The following is an 18,126-nucleotide window of genomic DNA, read 5'->3' as shown; positions in this document are numbered from 1 at the left end:
AAGTAATGCGATATACCGCAATTAGACTCAGTATACAAAACAATTATATTGATGCACAAAAATAACAAGCCCGACAATGAACTTGTCCCAACACGCACAAATGAAAATGCACTTCGGCAAGGAAAGTGGGCCATTTGGCCTCAACATACCTCAAAGGATTGACTTCCATACTTAGCCTCACAAGTAAAGCTACACGAAGTACTCTGATGGTCAGAAATCTGAGAATGGAACGTCTCATCCTTAACTTTTCCCATCTTACAGCTATAAACCAAAAAAAAGGAGGGACCTGCTAAACAATATTCAGCCAGCAGGAGGAGGATGGTCAGTGTGGAAGAATTTGACATTAAAGGATCAGGCGATGCTACCTATTTGACTGCAAGTCAGCCAGGCCCTCTAGCTGGTTAGTGGGGGGAAAATAACTCCAGTTAGTGGGAAATAACTCAATGTGCCGAGAGCTAAAGCAAGGCAGCATTGTTCCAGCTGGTGGAAAAGGGGGGAAATGAAGATGGAGTGGTTTGATTTCATTTGTTAGCAGGTGCATCCATTTTGTGTTCTTCCCCACCTCTCCTCTCTCAGTCAAAGCGCTTATCAGAAATTGGACACCCCAGTGACAAATTGAGCCTGCGATTAAAGGCAGAAAGAGGAAAGCTTTGTTAAGTGCTGCTGATTGGGATCCCAGGCTGCCCTCACACATGTGAGGTGTGTGTGTGTGTGTGTGTGTGTGTGCGCATTTGTGCATCCATGTATGCTTGGTACAGAGCCAGGGGCAGAGCTGACACCACCACCACCTCTTCTCCCATTTTCCCCACTCTCCAGGTGTTCCCACGGCTTACATTTCTGCTCTGAGTAGACAGCAAACAAAACCAAATCAATGCAGCTGTTCACCCAGCTCTCACTCTCTCCTGCTCTCTCTCACATACACATACACAACATGTAAAGAAAATGACATACACACGTACATATGCACTAGTGACTTCCCCCTGTAGGAATAATGACCTCCTCTGTATATCCACTGCCTTATTATTGACATGTATGCTGTGTTTAAGAGAGGGAAAAAAAGTTAAGTCTCTGTGTGTTTGTCCCACTCAGACCCATATTATTGACCCAGTATTAACCAGCTCTGGCCTGTTTGCAAGGGCTGAACTGATTTAGTGGGGGTGCAGGGTCAGAGCAGCTCTGCTTAGCAGAACTGTGTAAGCGCTGACTCTCACAAATCATCCTAAAAGGGCTTAACACACAAAAACAGCTTCCAGTGTTACACAGGCCTGCTGTGAGAGATTTATCCACTGTGCCATTATACTAACTGGCCACTCTCCCATATGAGCTGTATAGACACCAGTACAAACACATAAAGAAAGAACTTTAATTAGACGTATGCCTGATCCAACTCTGCGGGAAAACTCACGTCAACAATTCTGCTTTAATGCCCTCCATTACAACTGTGTTTACCAGAATTCTTCCTATTTAATGCCGTCGCATTTCTCACATGCTTGGTTTAGATAACTTAAAGTCTTAAGTGTGGCTTGTGAGATGCTTGTGAGCACCAAGTGGTGAAAGAATATCAGTAATTTTAAAAATCTAGATGCTTCAATAACTCAGGGCCATGCTGCAATTAATAAACACTGACCTCTAAAAGAATTTTAGTGAACTAGCGCTTCATCTTAAACTCTGGTATGTTGTATGCTGTTTAATTGCTTATTGGTTTATAAAAGGCAATGTGTGGAAAACACTGCAACATGTTTCAGCTTTTAAAGCCAGAAAATGCAGATTTTTCTGCATTTTCTGGCTCTCCACTTGTTCAGTTGGTAAAAATAGATTAAAGAGTTGCAGGTCTGGTGGCGAAGACCAGATCTGTTGTCATACATGTCAAAAAGAGATTTCCCTGTTATAAACAACATTGTATATGTGTTCAGTAAAGGCTAATCTACGTCCCTCGAGTGTCTATTAAAGGTTGGGAAGGTCAGCCGCCTCCATAGCAGCTCTAACATTCAGCCTGGCCTTCCAGCGATGCTGAACCCAGCCCTTCTCGTATCTGGTGGTCATCTGAGAGAGGAAAAAAAAGAAGGCAAATGCAGCTCTTTCTCCAGTGGACAGCACTGTATGAGAGGTGCTTCTTTTGCCCCTGGCAACACACAAGATATTTGCAGGTTTCTTTCATCTCCAGAGTTTATGTGCGTGCCTCTCCACCCCCACCCTCTTTCCCCAGCACACAACAGTTCGGGGTATCGGGCAGCCAGCCGGTGACTCTGTGGAGAGCCAGGCAAATACAGGCCCAGCATGGCAAACATATCACCTCTGTGTCTGCATGGGAACATCTGGCCCTCCCAGGCTGTGAGGGCCCCTCAGTCTGCCTGTCTGACAGTGAGCCTACACACACTCTGTTGGTGTATACTGGTGTTGTCATGGCTCCACAGTTTTTACTCCTACACAGGTACTGGTTTATTATACAAACAATCAACAATCTCTACAATACCAAAGCAAACAGGCTAAATATCATAATCAAACACAGGACTATTTTATGAATATTCAATTAAATCACTGAGCAGCTTTAATTCAGAATTTGAGCACAGCCAGATATGAAGTTAATACTGTTTTGCAGAGACAAATGTGTTTATTTTGCAAGTGAATTGCAAAATTCAGCTGCAAAAGAAACCGTTAAGTGCCACATGCAACCATTAGTTTGCTCTTTTCTGTGATAAAAAGAAGCAGATTTAACTTACCTTCTAACCATTTCAGACAGTTCTGACTAGGGATGGGTACCGGTATCCGGTGCCATAATGGCACCGGTTCTGACATAAACATGGTCTAGTAACCAGACCGAAAAGCAGCGCACATTTCGGTGCTTTATTTTTTCCTGAGATGTCATACACTTTGGATTCCAGCCAATCATTTTACCTTTGCAAGCGAACCTCGAATCTGATGAAACACCTGGCGACGCATAGCGTTTTTTTAAAATCAGAGAAATGCGCCGTATTTGATAGCTTGCTGCGAGACCTCACACCGTGCACATCTACTGCGGGTGGGTTGCCTGTTATCGGACCCGGAGTTAGCAACATCCCCCAAAAAGCCGAAGAGGAGAGTCCTGACCCCTAGCCCTGCCAGTGTAGCAGAAATGATGACGGATGATGATGGCAGCAGCAGCCGTTCTTCTCTGCATGAGTAGCTTAATGTTGTTTGTGTGTAATTTACGTTGAGTAGGCTAACCAGGTTATTACATTAATGCATGTAAGGAGAACTAGCAAACACCGTCGTAGTTACATGCGGCTGTCTTCTTGTTTGATGGCAGATACTCCCTTCACCCTGGCCAAAAAGGCTAAAATGACCAAAGAAAAAGTGGGAAACAGCTAAACATGAGAGGTTTTAGGACAAAGTTTGTGTTCTTCATTCTTTAAGCACCGGTTCGAGCACCGGTTTGAGCACCGTTTAAGCTCCGGTTTCAAAAGTACCGTTTTGGTACTGGTATCGGATAAAACCTAAACGATACCCATCCCTAGTTCTGACAGAGATTATAAGTAAATAAAAGGGCAATTAGTCATGAAAATGGTTGATAAATGTTCCAAGATTTCACAATGAAGACAAAAATATTTTAAAGCCATTAAATAATGTTTTACAATGGAGATTTCTTCGTTTCCCCTAGCACAGATCAGTAAATCACAACAAAAACATGACAAATAAATTGAAAACTGGTTAACATTGGCATTGGCTTCTGAAGCTTAAAATATTTAAGTATACTCCTGTAGCAGTGACATAGGGTCATGTGAGTAACAGAGTTAACCCAGCTGATTAAAACTCCTTTTCCTGTCCCTAGCTCCCCCTCTCTCCATGTCTTGCATCATGCCTGCTCATACAGATCTCCTGTGGCCGTCCAATGATTCAAGACTGATGAGGCGTGCTCAAAGGTCTATGCCACTGAACACAGCATTAATGCACCCAGCAGCAAATTTTTTGCCATCGACCCCAGTTCCCTGCAATAAGGACAGAGCCATCAATCAGGCAGCGATAGCAGACACCAGACACGGGCTGATGAAGTAGGGGACTTTGGAGCTAATGACAAATGGATCTCTCAGATATGGTCGCAGTATAGTATGACAATCCACCGAGAACACTTGACCTTTAGCAAAACCCTCAGCCACTTTTTGCTAACATCATGCAAACTGCTAAGAAGGTTAAAAAAGTGTTGTTGTTGTGTGAGAACTCTGGGGTCCAGCTGAGAGTCTCAGCCCGGTCACTGTCAGAGCTACTTCTCACTGGCCCAGCCCTCCTTTTTTCCCTCACACCAAAGCTCTGGGAGTGACCTTCAGCAGGCATGCTTGTCCTGCTAATTGGGGTCTCTACAGAGCACAGCAATCCACCCCCCACACTGCACTGGAGGACAAATTGTGGGACAGAGGAAGCAGAGATAGGAAGGCAATGTTTTTGCGGCAGTGGTAAACAGACAAGAAAGTAAGTGTGTGTGTATAATAAATAAAATATATATATAAGGGGTGCAACGATACACAAAATTCACGGTTCGATATTTTTTCGATACAAAAAAATGTTCATGCCTTTTTAATTTGTCATTTATTAAAATTATAAAGCTTTTAAATTTAATGTTGCTGAAACAACAAAATAATTTAAAAAAATCTTTCTGATCGAGAAATCACTCATCTTTGGAAAAGAGAGTTTGTTACAGAGAAATGGCTCTTTTCAAAATAAAAGCTATACTTTACGTTTCTTCTGGGGTATATTCTCAGCAGCATATTAAACATATCAGGTTCTGTGAAGTAGCGTAACATAAGCAGCATGGAAAGTGATAGGAAGACAGCATCTGCAGACTGTTCAAGTTTCTTTTAAGTGTTCTTTATTTTCTGGCGTCGCCTTTCAACAATTGTTTCACAAAAACCCGTCAGTCAAAATCTCACCTGTTTTATATAGAATTCCACTCACACCTGGATCTCATTAACCTCTACCATTGGGAAAACAGGGTAGACTAAATAACACAGTCTAGACAAAGAAACAGGAATAAATTAATTTTTCCACTTAACAAACCTATTCACCCAACTAAACAGTATGAAAAGTCAATCTCGTCACTTAATCTGACTCATGAGGTTATTTTAAATAAAATAAACAATTTTACACAAAAGAAACACCCCTTCATTTGGTTACGCCCAATTGACATGATCAGTGACATCATATCCTATAAAATCAGGAAGTACTGGGGCGGCCCTTCCCACATACCTGTTTTACACATAGGACCTGCTCAAAGGAACAGACAATGGTAAGTATAACCCAACTACATAAACAAATGAAAGATCCAAATCAATTAATGATGAAGTGACATTTAGCTTTAAGTACATTTGCACAGATGAAATGAATATCACCAATGCTACCACAAACAGACCCGTGATAGTATGTAGAGCCAAGGTTGCATGTGCTGTGTTTACATTAAAGCATTATGATAGACTATAGGATAACAGAACACAAAATAACAATATATGCAAGTGACAAATGGCAAATGAATTCTGTCCTAGCCACTTTGTCACAGGTCCCCATAAGGAGAATCATGTGCTGTCTAAATGACTCGGGTAAAGTTTGTAGCATGCGTGCTTGTTGTTGTCTGCTTCCACTTGTCTTTGCACTAGGATGATGTCGGCGTTAACACGGATCGTCCCGTGCGTGGGGCTGGACGGTGTCAACACGTTAACAAGCTAACTGCGCTAACGCACTAGTTCCCACCAGTGTTGCCAACTTAGCGACTTTGTCGCTATATTTAGCGAGTTTTCAGACCCCCTAGCGACTTTTTTTCTTTAAAAAGTCGCTAAAAAAAGACGTGAAAGACATTACAAAAAACAATAATTGCTAAAAGAAATTTAATTTGTAGTTCTAAATAAATTCTAAATGCATTTAGGACGTTTTTGCTCACTTTATGTCTCGTCCAGGATGTTATTTCTCTTTCCAGCAGCATAGGTTACAATTACATTAGCATGACCAATTATGCAAATTAGGTGATGACGTCATTTAGCGATTTCTAGCGACTTTTAAGACAACCAATAGCGATTTTCCTTACTGAGGAGTTGGCAACACTGGTTCCCACCAATTGAGCATTGCGTGGCACATCCGACATACTGTTTTACTTTTGTCCATGACGCGCTTACCATCAGGGTCATGCTTCACATGAAAACCAAGATAGTTCCAGACGCCAGATCTGAATGAGGGTGGGGGAGGCTCAATTTCGGGTAGTGTTGAGGCAGTTGCCATGTTGCAACGAGCTTAGCTTCTGTCTTGCTAGCTTGCGCTGCGCTCAGTGGATCTGCACTGGACAATGCAGCCTAGGCGGAGTAGTCGAACGCAGATCCACTGAGCGCTCAACACAGACAGCATCGTCAGAAGAAAAGTTGATAAAATAAATTTTTAAAAAAAATTGTATTGTTTGATACAAATGCATACCGAACCGAAAGCACTGTATGAAACGGTTCAATATCAATACGAGTATTGCTGCACCCCTAAAAAAAAAAAAAAAAAAAAATATATATATATATATATATATATATATATAAATAAAAGAGAGAGAGAGGGAGAGAGACCTATATTTGAGTGACTAAAATCCATTTATCTCATCAGTTAAAACTGTGAAATAACAAGATATCAGAAAAAAATGCTATATGAATGGGCCAACAGGGTCAGTGCTCAGCTCTCAGGAACACGGAAAAGACAGTGACATGGTTAATTTAGAGCAGGCTCAGGCTGGCTGCAGCTGTACACTCTGCGTTTGCCAACACATCATCATATCAGGGCCACTTCCTATCAGTGTGATCAGCACTCAGTTTAAAAGAGAAAAAAAAGAAGAGGGAAGAAAACGTACAGGAAGTCATCCTGTAAAAACAAGATACAGAGAGCCTTTTATGGTGGGAAAAAGTCAGTGGACCATTTTCTCACAAAATGTTTAAGTGTAAAAGACATGTTTGTGAAGGAATTAGAGGACATGGAGTGAACCTGGTAAGCATTTTAAAGCAGGTTTGTGATAGATCCAGTGAATGAGACTTTAAGCGAGAATAGCCATGAATAGAAAGGTCTGCATTTAATTTGCTAATCCATCATTCCAATTGTAGTCTGTAACAAAGGAAGAGGAGAGTGGTGGGGCATTCAGAGGCAATGGAGCATGCTGAGGGGTGCGTGTGTGGTTCTCCATGGAGCCAGAGAGGCCATGGCCCTTGGCCCTAAAAGCCTAGCCAGCACTGGGAAGAATTGGTTCTGATGAGCTCAACGCAGGCAAGACTAATCCCTTCATGTCCAAAGAATTGTTTAACTATGTTTGACTGATTAACCCAAACCCCTCGTTTCCACTTACAATCTATTTGTTCAATCAAGTCCCCTGCACTCTTCATGCTGCAGTGTGTGGGTGGTGATGGAGAGGGAGCAAAAGAACGAGGGAGAGTAACAAAGGAGGCTGCAAAACAATCCATTTGGAGGAAGCATACAGAAGTCAAAGGACAGGGCTTTTTGTTCTTCTTGCAATTCTGCAAATGCTCGAGTTCCTGCAAACCAGCTGTTGCGAACATTCAAAGGTCAGAGAACTCTCGCCTTGAGAGATGTCAACTAGAAGGCCAGGAGAAGTGGTGCTAGCATACCACACTGGGATGCTGGTCTTTAGTAGCTTCCTAGGAAAAGGAAATTTAAAGGCACTCTCCCCTGCGTGGAAAAGAGGTTGCCAGGAAGATTAACCCAGCTTCCTTTTATAGCCTCTGACAAGAGGTTAAATCACACATTACACTGCCTGAAATGTCTCTTAGTAATTAGATCAAGAATATTACTCTCTCTTCTTCCCCTTGCAGAATGCAGCTGATCAAAGTCTAATGATGGTGTCAGTGCCATTGGCAGTGCTGGCTGAGTAAATCTCCCCATCGGGATGGCAATCTGTCAGGGCCGCAAGTCCTGCTAAACAGCACAGGACATGAGCACAATGGTGCTTGACACAAAATAGACTAAATGAACCGCATCCTTTATCAACAAGCCGTCCATCAGCGGTGCACCACTAAAATTCATCCCTTTGTTTGAGGTCTACAACTATGTTTTTATATGTACACAATCAACTGAGTTATATAGAGAGGCTGGTGACATCTGTGGGTTTTATCCTGATAACTGTAAAACCCACGACCGGCTTATCTGCCGTCTTTCCATGCCAGAGCAGATCTAAGCAGCACCTGGTCCCTTGATGGGGTAAGCGGGCTACTGGCTATTAATTACAGAAAGCTGACACGCAGCGAAGGCAAGCCCTCGCAATGAGACCCTGGGACGTCAGATACACAGCAAGACGAATGCTTTTCTGTCACACAGCAACATGACCTGCCGCAGGACTCTTTACTGCAAGTACTTTCAAGTATGCCTTTCAAATTGTGGCCCACCCTTCTTCCTTTGCTCCCACCCTGTCTCCCCCCTCTATCTCAATCACATTCTGCGGATGTTACACTACTTCAGGGGATATTTTCTGACTAATGCAAAATGCTTGTGCAGTGGCATGATAAAAGTTGGCATTTTCCTTTTCTAATCCAATGCTTCCTTTGTAAACAACCTCGCTTTTTTTATGTGTGCGCATGTGCTCAGGGACGTGGGCAAGGGATGCAAACAAATCGCACATAATGGTCAATTTCATTATTTGCTCTCAAACTCAATGGCCGCAAACAAAAGAGGGAAATGGCAGGAGATATGCCAATCATTTATTGTTGAAAGATGCCTGACAAAAGAGGCCCTATAAACCTGACAGCTTTTTCCTTTTTTATGTCAGTCCTTAGCACAATCCAGCTTCTTAAAACGGGAACCCAGACAATGGACTTCTGCAAGAGGTCTGACCCTAGTCTTAACCCCATACAGGTGGTACATATGAAGCACAGACGAAACATTGCAATGGGAGGCCTGCTCTCAGAGATCTTTTAGACAAGCACAAAGACAGCTCAATGCCACTAAAGTGAATCTGCTGAAAAGCAAATCCCCTTGAATAGATGAATGGTAAAGTCTCATTAGGTGTGGACTAAAAGCATCTGTTAAAGAGAGAGTCATGAAAAGTAAAACTTTACAACTAAATAGCAGTACCGTATTATGCTGTGAAGGCTGCTCCCTTTCAAGTGTTGGCAGAAATGCAATAGTTGTGGTTCAAAGTTTAAATAGCTCATTTTTCAAACTCTTCATATACAAGAGGGGAAAAAATGATCTGAATCTGTTGAGCAAAGAGCAAACTTCATAATAAAACAGCTACATCAAGTGTGGTCTTCCAGTTCAGAAGAATAATGTGACTCTTGTCTGATTGCTGCTCAGTTGAGTCCAACTACAGTTGAACTATGAACCGTGATTAAAGCCAACATCCCCCTACAGAGCAACAACTGCATCTCTGCACATTCCAGGAAACTCAGCCAGCTGAACACAGCAAATACACCGGAGAGGAGGAGGAGGAGACATAAACAACGTAAGATAGTTTGAGAGCTCCACCGATGTTTACTGTCTCACTAAGTGCATTTCATCCCCGTTGCTTTCACAGCAGCAGCGGTATTTCAGCATTCAGTACAGAGGGGCTGCTGATGCCACAGGTCTGTGTACAGAGGGCTCAGTCACAGGCTGAAGAGACTGTTTGGACAATGTAGGTGTCAGACACACTGCCTGTCTGGAATAACGATTCACTTCAGCTACTACAAAACATCCTCTGGTTCCTTTATGGAGAAGGTGGTTCTGGGAAAAGGAAAAAAAACCCAAAAACTATCTTGACTGTTTTTAAAAGTCTAAGTGTTGAAAACTGATAAGGAATTTCTTCTTTGTTTGAACTGGTGCGTTGCTACCAGGGAGAAAGGTCTGCATTTGCTTCAAATAGGCACTGAATGACATGCCAGAGATTAGCCTCTGAAGGTCACAGTCTTAGCCTATCCTTTCAGATGCTTTTTACAACGGAACCCCGGGCCCTTTTGAACAACAGGAAGAATGTCATCTGGTTACTTTTCAAGGCACGGAGATACCATTCACTGTGGCCAACAATGGAAGCAAACAGGACCAGAGGGTTAGGAGGTTATAAAGGACCCCATTCTAAGCACCACTCGGTCTCCAGCACGCTGCACGGACACAGAAAAAACACACCCACACACTGAGGCCCGGAGAAGTGGTGTAACTGATGATAAGCTGTGGAGGGTCATGGCAAAGTGCTGTGCACTGACCGTTCTCCTCGACAGCTCTCTCAGCACAGCCTACGTCCCTTTCCAGCACAGAGCTTAACACCCAGACCAAGCCTCTGAGCCCCATACCCACTGTCAAAGTCATTCACTGCTTTGTCAGTTTGAAAGACAACTGTATGATACCCTAAAGTATATCCTTCAGGCAACTGTGACCTGCTCAAAATTACATAGAGGAAAAAACAAAAAAAGTCAAGTAGATGAAGTCAGAATGCACTGACCCAGATGTAGGCCTGCAACTAAGCTTGTATTTGGGCAAAAATGATGAAATCTAACCTTGTAACAGGAGGGGAAAAGGGAGAATTTTAATATACCAGTGTGCTATTTTCAATGACCAGGCCTTAACAAAAATTATATGCCATTATTCAGGTTGTAAAGCTTGTCCCGAAAAAGGCTCTCAGGCAACAGACAGAGCTGAAATACTTCACCAATTTAGTGTCTAATGAACCCTCTGAAATATTAAAAATAAAGCCCAATTAGCCGAGAGCATTTTACATCTCCTCCCTCTCTAATCCTCTTGTAGCTTAGCTTTATCTAATGTCTGCGCCAACTATGACACTTTGAGCTCACTCTCCCCTATATCCCCACCACTTGATATCCTCTACAGCTTCACTGTTGCTTTGTTGTGGCATTCTTTCTGACCCCACAGACTTGGGTCAGACTCTGAGCCTCCCTGTTGGTGGATAATGATGCCCTGACATGTACAGTTGGCATGGTCAGTGGAAAACTGCAGCAATAACCGTGGACATGCTAATGGCATCTATTAGGATCACTTAAGAGTGATATGGGACTCGTCTGGCGACCTCTTATTAGACAGCGCTTGGTACTAGGGGGCGGAGAGTGCCAGTGGAGGGTCAGTGATCCAACTGAGATGCCCTTATCTTGTGCCATAAACAGATAACAGTATCTGCCCTGCTCTTCTGCTGTTCCTGTGAAGATGGAGGTGGATAAACAACCCCGTCATCTGCAATGCCTCTGACAAGCCTGATCACACAGATGCTCTCCTAGACCTAGCCCCGTTCGTCCTACTGCACTAACTGTTGTTATTGCTGTGAATGGCACTGTGAGGCTTAGAGATTTGTCCATGATTACCCTCAAGCTGAAGACATAACAATTTCAGAAAGCCCTTTGCTCCTTGTGTTTGTAACATCACTCCCTGGCTTAAGGGCTCGGCTTTGCTGATTATGCAAACTACCAAGCAAGAGTGGGGCTTTATTTTTCTTTTCTTTTTTTTGTTACCCTAATTGGACCTGCCAGCTAGCATGCAAATCTATGCACAAAAATGCAGCAAACAAAGAAACAAACTGTATCTTCATATGAAGGCTACTGCCTGCGGTCACTGCACAAAATAAAAGCACCCACGTGAACCAAACTGAATACCATGCAAACAGCTGACCCACAGCCTCAGTCCTGCAGTTGAGTCTCTTTTCTCAGAGATATCCAGAAGTTGCCCATCATGTCATAAACACTTGATCTGGATGTATCATGTGGCTGCAGTTCTCTATGCTGAGTCTGACCTGCGTTTGACCCACATACTGAGTCTCCTGACTTTCTCACAGAGGCTACCAAACATCTGTTCCCTGTCTGAAACCAGACTCATTCAGCTGAGAAGACATTGGGTGGCCTCAGAGAGTGTTTCTCCAAGTGGTGGGTGGCTGAGTGGGTGAGTGTGGGCTGACAGCTGCCCTGGTGATGGGAGGACTGAAAGGTGGAGCTGGCGGAAAGATCAATGGTACCTAGGAAATCTCAGTCCTTCTGCCTGGCACCTGGGTAGAGGGGCAGCCTTATTTAGCAAATGGAACTAGTCAACAAATCATTCTCATCTAAAATGATCAGGTGTGGAAAATAAAAAATATGCTGGGCATAAAATTCACTGACAACACCTGTGAGCGATTAAACATACACAGGACCCTGCAGGAAAAGAAAAAAAGAAAGGTACAAATGTATTGCACTGGGAGAAGAGCACACAGTTACACATTTCCATTTCAAGTACAGTCTCTAAAATGCTACATCAAATCACTGGCTTTGAATAAACCAAAAAATGAGCATCAGCCAAGAGGCTCATTCCGGCACAGAAAAATCATTGCATCAAAAATATGTTGGTTAGCTGAGCAATTTCACAGTCAACAATCAGAGGATCGGGACTGTTCCTCATCAATGTGTTTTAATGAGCTCCCCGTGAATCCCAACAACAGCTGAAACATAAAAGCTGCCCAAGTTCTCTGGTTCACTCTTTGTACCTTGTGATCTGTTATTCATAGTCTTGCTCTGAAGTCTCTCAGAAATAAAGCAGAGCTTTGATGTTATCCTCTTATTACTGCTGTCTGAAACAAGCCTAATGTTGGGAATCAGACAGTTTGGCTGTCGAATGGAGAACCTTCTGCAATACAAAACCATCTGGGCTTCAGTGTAAGGTGCTCACAATGATTGGTTTGAACCTTGTGAAGCTAGTCATCACTCACTAATATCTGCTTTGCCATGTGTTTGCAAGAACAACGTGTAAGAATAGCGTCTGGAAAACTGCGTAGGCGTGCAATACAATCACACTCAACTTATTCTAAAGCCTCTAATCATGTGTGTTCTCTACAATATGTAGCTTTTTTTCCCCCCATGCCATAGTTTTACGTCACGTGTGGGCCACAGCAAACTGAGAGGAAATAGCAGCCAAGATGCTGCACAAGTACTTTAGAGGAAATTGCCCTCCTCTGCCCTTAGTGTAGATCAATATGTTCAAATTTGTCAGTGGCTGGCTGGGAAGGTGAAAAAAAGGGAGAAAAAACTTTGCTTTTCTTTCAGTTTGCCCTCAGCAAAGACTCAGGGTTTGTGGTGACAGGTCAAAGAGTCAGCACATGACTCATGGGCAGAGGAGGAGAGACACTTTTGAAAAGGCACGCAGAGATCTAATTAACACACACATTCAAGTGGTATTTCAATTTGCTGGAACGCTGTAATTTTCTACAGAGCTGACCAGCGTGACATGAACGAATGAACCATGCGCTCATGACATCCAGACTTATCTGCAGCCTCTATAACTAAGAGCAAACACGTCATTTTCAGACCTAAATAGAAGCAACCACATACCAAGTGGCGCGCACACACACACACACAGATATATTCACTGACATAACTGCTGTCATTAGAGGTGAACTGCATTTTACAGATGGGCAGAGGCCTTATATTAATTTGCTGTTGAGCCCCAATTAAGCTTCATTGTGCTGGGAAACATAGCATCCCAATTCAAAGAGGGTTCCTGCTACACGATAATTGCCAAAAAAATAAAATAAAAAATACAGTTCTAGGGACACCCCCCGCCCCCCGAGTTTCCCCGACAACAAGGTCTGAAATTTAATTATCTGCTCTTTGGAAAATATAGAGGAAGAAAGCTACATTGCAAAACTGCACTTCTGGGCAAGTAATGTGAGGCTCTTGTTTGAGTAAGCGCTGGATATCACAGAGCACATCCTTCCCTCGTTGCTATACACTAGACAGTCCCACCTTTGTCGTGGTAAAGAAGAGATAAAAGGCTTTTTTTTTTTAACATAACTAATATATATATATATATATATATATATATATATATATATATATATATATATATATATATATATATATATATATATATATATATATATATAAAAACGGGCATGCAAATGTAGACAAAACACTTATTTATTTTTTTAAATCGCTGGATATTTCACAGTTTTATCATCTTACCATGTGAAGCGCAAAGCAGATAACTTCCATAGTCCGGCCACTCATAGAACAGAAGAGTTGCCTTTTAATCAAATCCGTCACAAGCTCCATGACATTACAGACCGATTACAGCAATAAAAGCAGAGCAGCCAAAGACAACACGGACAGGCTGTGACAACATTAACATTCCGCCGTGTAAAGATTGGGCTCGGAGGGGGAGAAACGTCGATAGGATCCCATTAGTTAAGTGCGCCCTTAGGATACCCGAAATTTGATCAGAGATAGACCTTTTCCTTCCAGACACGAACCATTAGACGTCCTAGCATTAAAAACAGAAGCTCTTCTCGTCCTCTGAAACTACTCCTGCACTCCTCCTCCTCCTTCTCCACCTCCTCAGCGGTCGAGGTTGTGCGGCAGGATCAGGATGAGCTCGGTGACGTCAACCTTTTGTTATCACCTTTAACACTTGCTTTTGCAGGTGGAAACACTTCCCCGTGGCGTTATGTTTAAGAGGTGCCATTTGCAGACGCGCCTGGAGAGCAAGGAGGGCGCACAGCATCTGTACAGTCGAGTGGAGACGGCCGAGGCTCTAAATCTTGGCAAATGGTTGCACGCTTTCATGATTATATCGGACACTAGCCAGGGGTAGACAACTTTGAAGGTAGCAAGCAGTATAAAATAACCGAACTTGTAACTTTCATCCGCAACTGGCTTCTTATTGGAGAACCACTTACGATTTAGCTTGAGATGAGGCGCAAAACTACCTGCATCATTGTTGATGACATTTTAATCGGTGAACATACGAGTGTGATGATGATGACGATGATACTTTAGCAGCCAAATACAGCTCAGCTTAATCCGCACTGGTGGCTGTCACATTGCACAATATAAACTAGCTAACCAGCCTGAACACAACACAAGCCCAGTTTGTACAGTTATCATCAGCTCTAATCGAGAATTTATGGCTTTTTCCTCTAACTAAAACATAGTTGAGTATCAGAGAGATTTAAGCCTTTGATAGGAGCTTTACAGTAGACACAGGGCCAATGCAGGAGAGCAATACAGTAGCTATAAACCTGTATGTTACCAGTCAGCGTGCCAGCTGACTGCCCAGGCTCCTGGCTAGCTAACCTAGCCAGCCAGTCTGAAACATACACAGTCCCATTGTTGCCTTCTCAACCTTTCCTAATATTTACGCCACACTCTCAGAGGACGTCACACGGTGTCGGACAGCAGGCGTGTTATAAAGATACAACTACTTACTCTCCGTTTACCTCTGCGAAAGGCATCGTTTAGTACGTCGCCATGGTTTAAAACGGACAGATTTTCTCCCGTTGCCCTGTGCTGCCGAATCACTGCTGTTGCTGCTGTCTGCGGCAGCAACTTCTGGCGCATGCGCTGTAGCTGGGACCGTTCCAGACTACGCCGTGCGCTGCGCAGGACGCCCGAGTGGTTTAAAGAGACAGTGAACTTGAAGCGCGATTGGACGGCTGAATATTTGAACGTGAAATACGTGAAATACATTAAAATAGTTCCTATATAGGCCAGTAAATAAATATTAGCCTTTAGCTGTCTATTTTTCGTCAGTCCAATTAGATTTGGTTAACGAGCTTTGTAGACAAAATAACAGCAGCTTTATCAGCTGTGGTAAGGTTTTAAACATATTATGGACTTACATATATGACAGTGCTCCCATCTAAAGGGTACACGAGTTTACTGAATGGTTTCAGGAGTGTGAAAATGGTGTAAATCATGTGCTATGGCATTCAAGTCAAGTCAAGTGGCTTTTATTGTCATTTCAACCATGTACAGTGGTACAGTACAGAGTGACATGAGACAGCATTCATCGGAGTTGGATTTATAATTTATTCATCACAGAAGATTGGAAATTCTTTTGTTACAGCAGTTGGAAAACTTAAACACAACCCATGTCAAAATAGCTTAAATAATCAGAATAGTGTATGGCTAAATAAAATAAAATACGACATAAACAAAAAACAAAAACAAACAAAAATCCCTGTAAAGTCCAAACTAATCTGTGGATGTAGCCGGGTATGGGTATTTTTGAAAACGCAGATTTTTCTATGCGTTTGCACCTTTCCTCCACATGTAAACGGCGTTTTTAGTCACTGAAAACGGAGATTTTTAAAAACTCCGGCCAAGGTGGATATTTTTGAAAACTCTGTTTTTGCATTTAGGTGTGGACAAGAAAAACGAGAAAACGCAGGTCAAAGGTGTGCGCATTTTTTGACTTCACGCTGTGCGCCACGTTATTGTTTCGGTGAAATAAATTTCTACAATACTATTACTGTTAATTTTACTCTCTGCAGTGTTTAAATGCTTACATATACACACACAGTTACTGTCCCTCCACACATACGACTTGGTTCTGCTTCTATGCCCCAGCTTTGTTTACTTTTTCCCACCGAGGCGTCTAGACTTCTGATTGGCCAACATTTCTGCACGGTTAGGAATATATTGCAATAACATGGGGCACAGTGTGACGTCAAAAAAGGCGCACACCTTTGACGCTGCATTTTCTGCGTTTTCTCCGTTTTTCTCATCCACACGTAAATGCAAAAATGGAGTTTTCAAAAATATCCACCCTGGCCGGAGTTTTTAAAAAAACCCATTTAACTTCAATAATCAGTATTCTAACCTTGAATATTGAATATTGCTCATTTACCTCTAAGCTTGTTTGTGCGCATCTCTGACCAAAATTTCCTACTCATCTGGAAGAATGGCACATGACTTGCCTTGAGCATGAGCTATATTATGCTATATTCTGCTTGCATTTTGCCTCATTGTGCTGCTCACATATTGTATTATGAATCTTGTTGGGGAAGATAAAAACCCAGATAGAGGACTCCTGGTCAATAGTGTCACATGCTTTGTGATTTGATGAAAGGTTCTATTTGTGCAGCCTGATGTGTATAGCTCCCTAATCAAAGACTTATTTTTCTGTGACAACTAAAATAAATTACTCCATTACAATCGCCCACCTGCCCTCTCTGCAGTATTGATACCCTTTTTATTACAAGAGAGAGACAGACCGACAACACTGAAGACCGTGGCCAGTTGTGGAAGTTTAAGAATGTGTGCTCACGGCTATGTAATGTCTTGTCACGTTGGAGCCTCCGCAAAAGTAATCAGATAAGATTATTACAGAGAAAATTACACGTGCTCAGTCCCGTAAACATTTCTGATACAAAGCTTTGTGAAGCCGCGGCCTGAGCTCCAGTATGGACCGGGCTTATTACAATACTTCAGCCAATTTAGGCCTGCAAGCTTCACTTCCCCCCATCAGCAAGTGAAAGAAGGGAGAATTTGGTCTGAAAGCCCAATCACACAGAGCGCTCCGAGTTCAGCAGGTGGGGAAGTAGCAGCAGCAGGCTCCATCAGGCAATAATACAAAGTTAATGATGCAGAATGGTGTCTTTCTCCATACCAAAGAAGACGTCAATACAGGATGTTTAAGAACGCTGTTCCTAATTACGCTTTTTAAATTCACCACTGACGTGATTGATGATTTCAAAGGGAGGCATTATTGATCCACTTCACAGACAAGTCCCATCGATTGCAAGTCTGGAATGAATAAAAGTTTTTTTTTCCACCCCACTTTATCTCCCCCACGGAGAGAGAGATTGTACAATCAGAGCATCAGTGTGACCTATATGGGTAGTTTAGGAGCTAAATCACCTCTTTAACAAAAAAAAAAAAAAAAAAAAAAGCAGGCAGAGCAAGGACATCTCGAGCAGTGATTGCTGAATGGAGGGACCTTGGGGGACCTTCAGGGCGTCACATAAAATGTAACAGTTGAATCTCATTTCTCACATGTGGAAATTCATCCATCCGTTCATTAATCTGTGGGATCCCTCGCAAATAGCCGATCTGTGCTGGAGTTCTCAGCATGATAAAGTTCAGGAGCGGCTGTTTGAGAGAAAGTCAGCCGGCTGTGCCCCATCACGCCTCTCACTGCAATCAGCGGTGATGGAGTGATGGATGCTCTGACGCACTGACAGATTGTTTTTCCCCCACCTCTGCTCCCTGTTGACATGCCCCGTGGCTCGTGCTTATAGTTCTTTGTTATTCCTCGTGCTGAGCAAGCTCTCCTTATTAGCGCAGGATCTGCCAGTTATTGCTCATCTAATTCCAGCTAGCGTTATTAATAAATCAAAAATAGAAGTTTGAGAAAATCTCCACATCGGGCTGCAGAAAATTCTGCATATTCGGGGAGATCTGACTC

At 42.7% G+C, this 18,126-nt stretch overlaps 1 protein-coding gene across 4 annotated transcripts in view; it reads right to left on the bottom strand.

The window, feature by feature from the left end:
* The window catches only part of fam222ba (family with sequence similarity 222 member Ba), a 31,934-nt gene extending 16,651 nt beyond the window's left edge, over window positions 1–15,283 (bottom strand). The window contains exon 1 of one of the 4 annotated variants that reach the window (XM_006799549.3): window positions 15,144–15,283. The gene's annotated coding sequence lies outside the window, so the exon portion shown is untranslated. Of the gene's footprint in view, window positions 1–11,704; window positions 12,046–13,901; window positions 14,779–15,143 lie in introns of those variants that run through there. The other 3 variants (XM_006799550.3, XM_006799553.3, XM_006799552.3) reach the window with 3 other exon arrangements.
* Between the last annotated feature and the right edge of the window lie 2,843 nt (window positions 15,284–18,126).

Source organism: Neolamprologus brichardi, chromosome 10 (assembly GCF_056152115.1).
Source record: "Neolamprologus brichardi isolate AB-2024 chromosome 10, ASM5615211v1, whole genome shotgun sequence".
Lineage (NCBI taxonomy): Eukaryota > Metazoa > Chordata > Actinopteri > Cichliformes > Cichlidae > Neolamprologus > Neolamprologus brichardi.
Note: the sequence above shows the minus strand (reverse complement) of the source record. Positions and strands in the feature narration are given on the sequence as shown.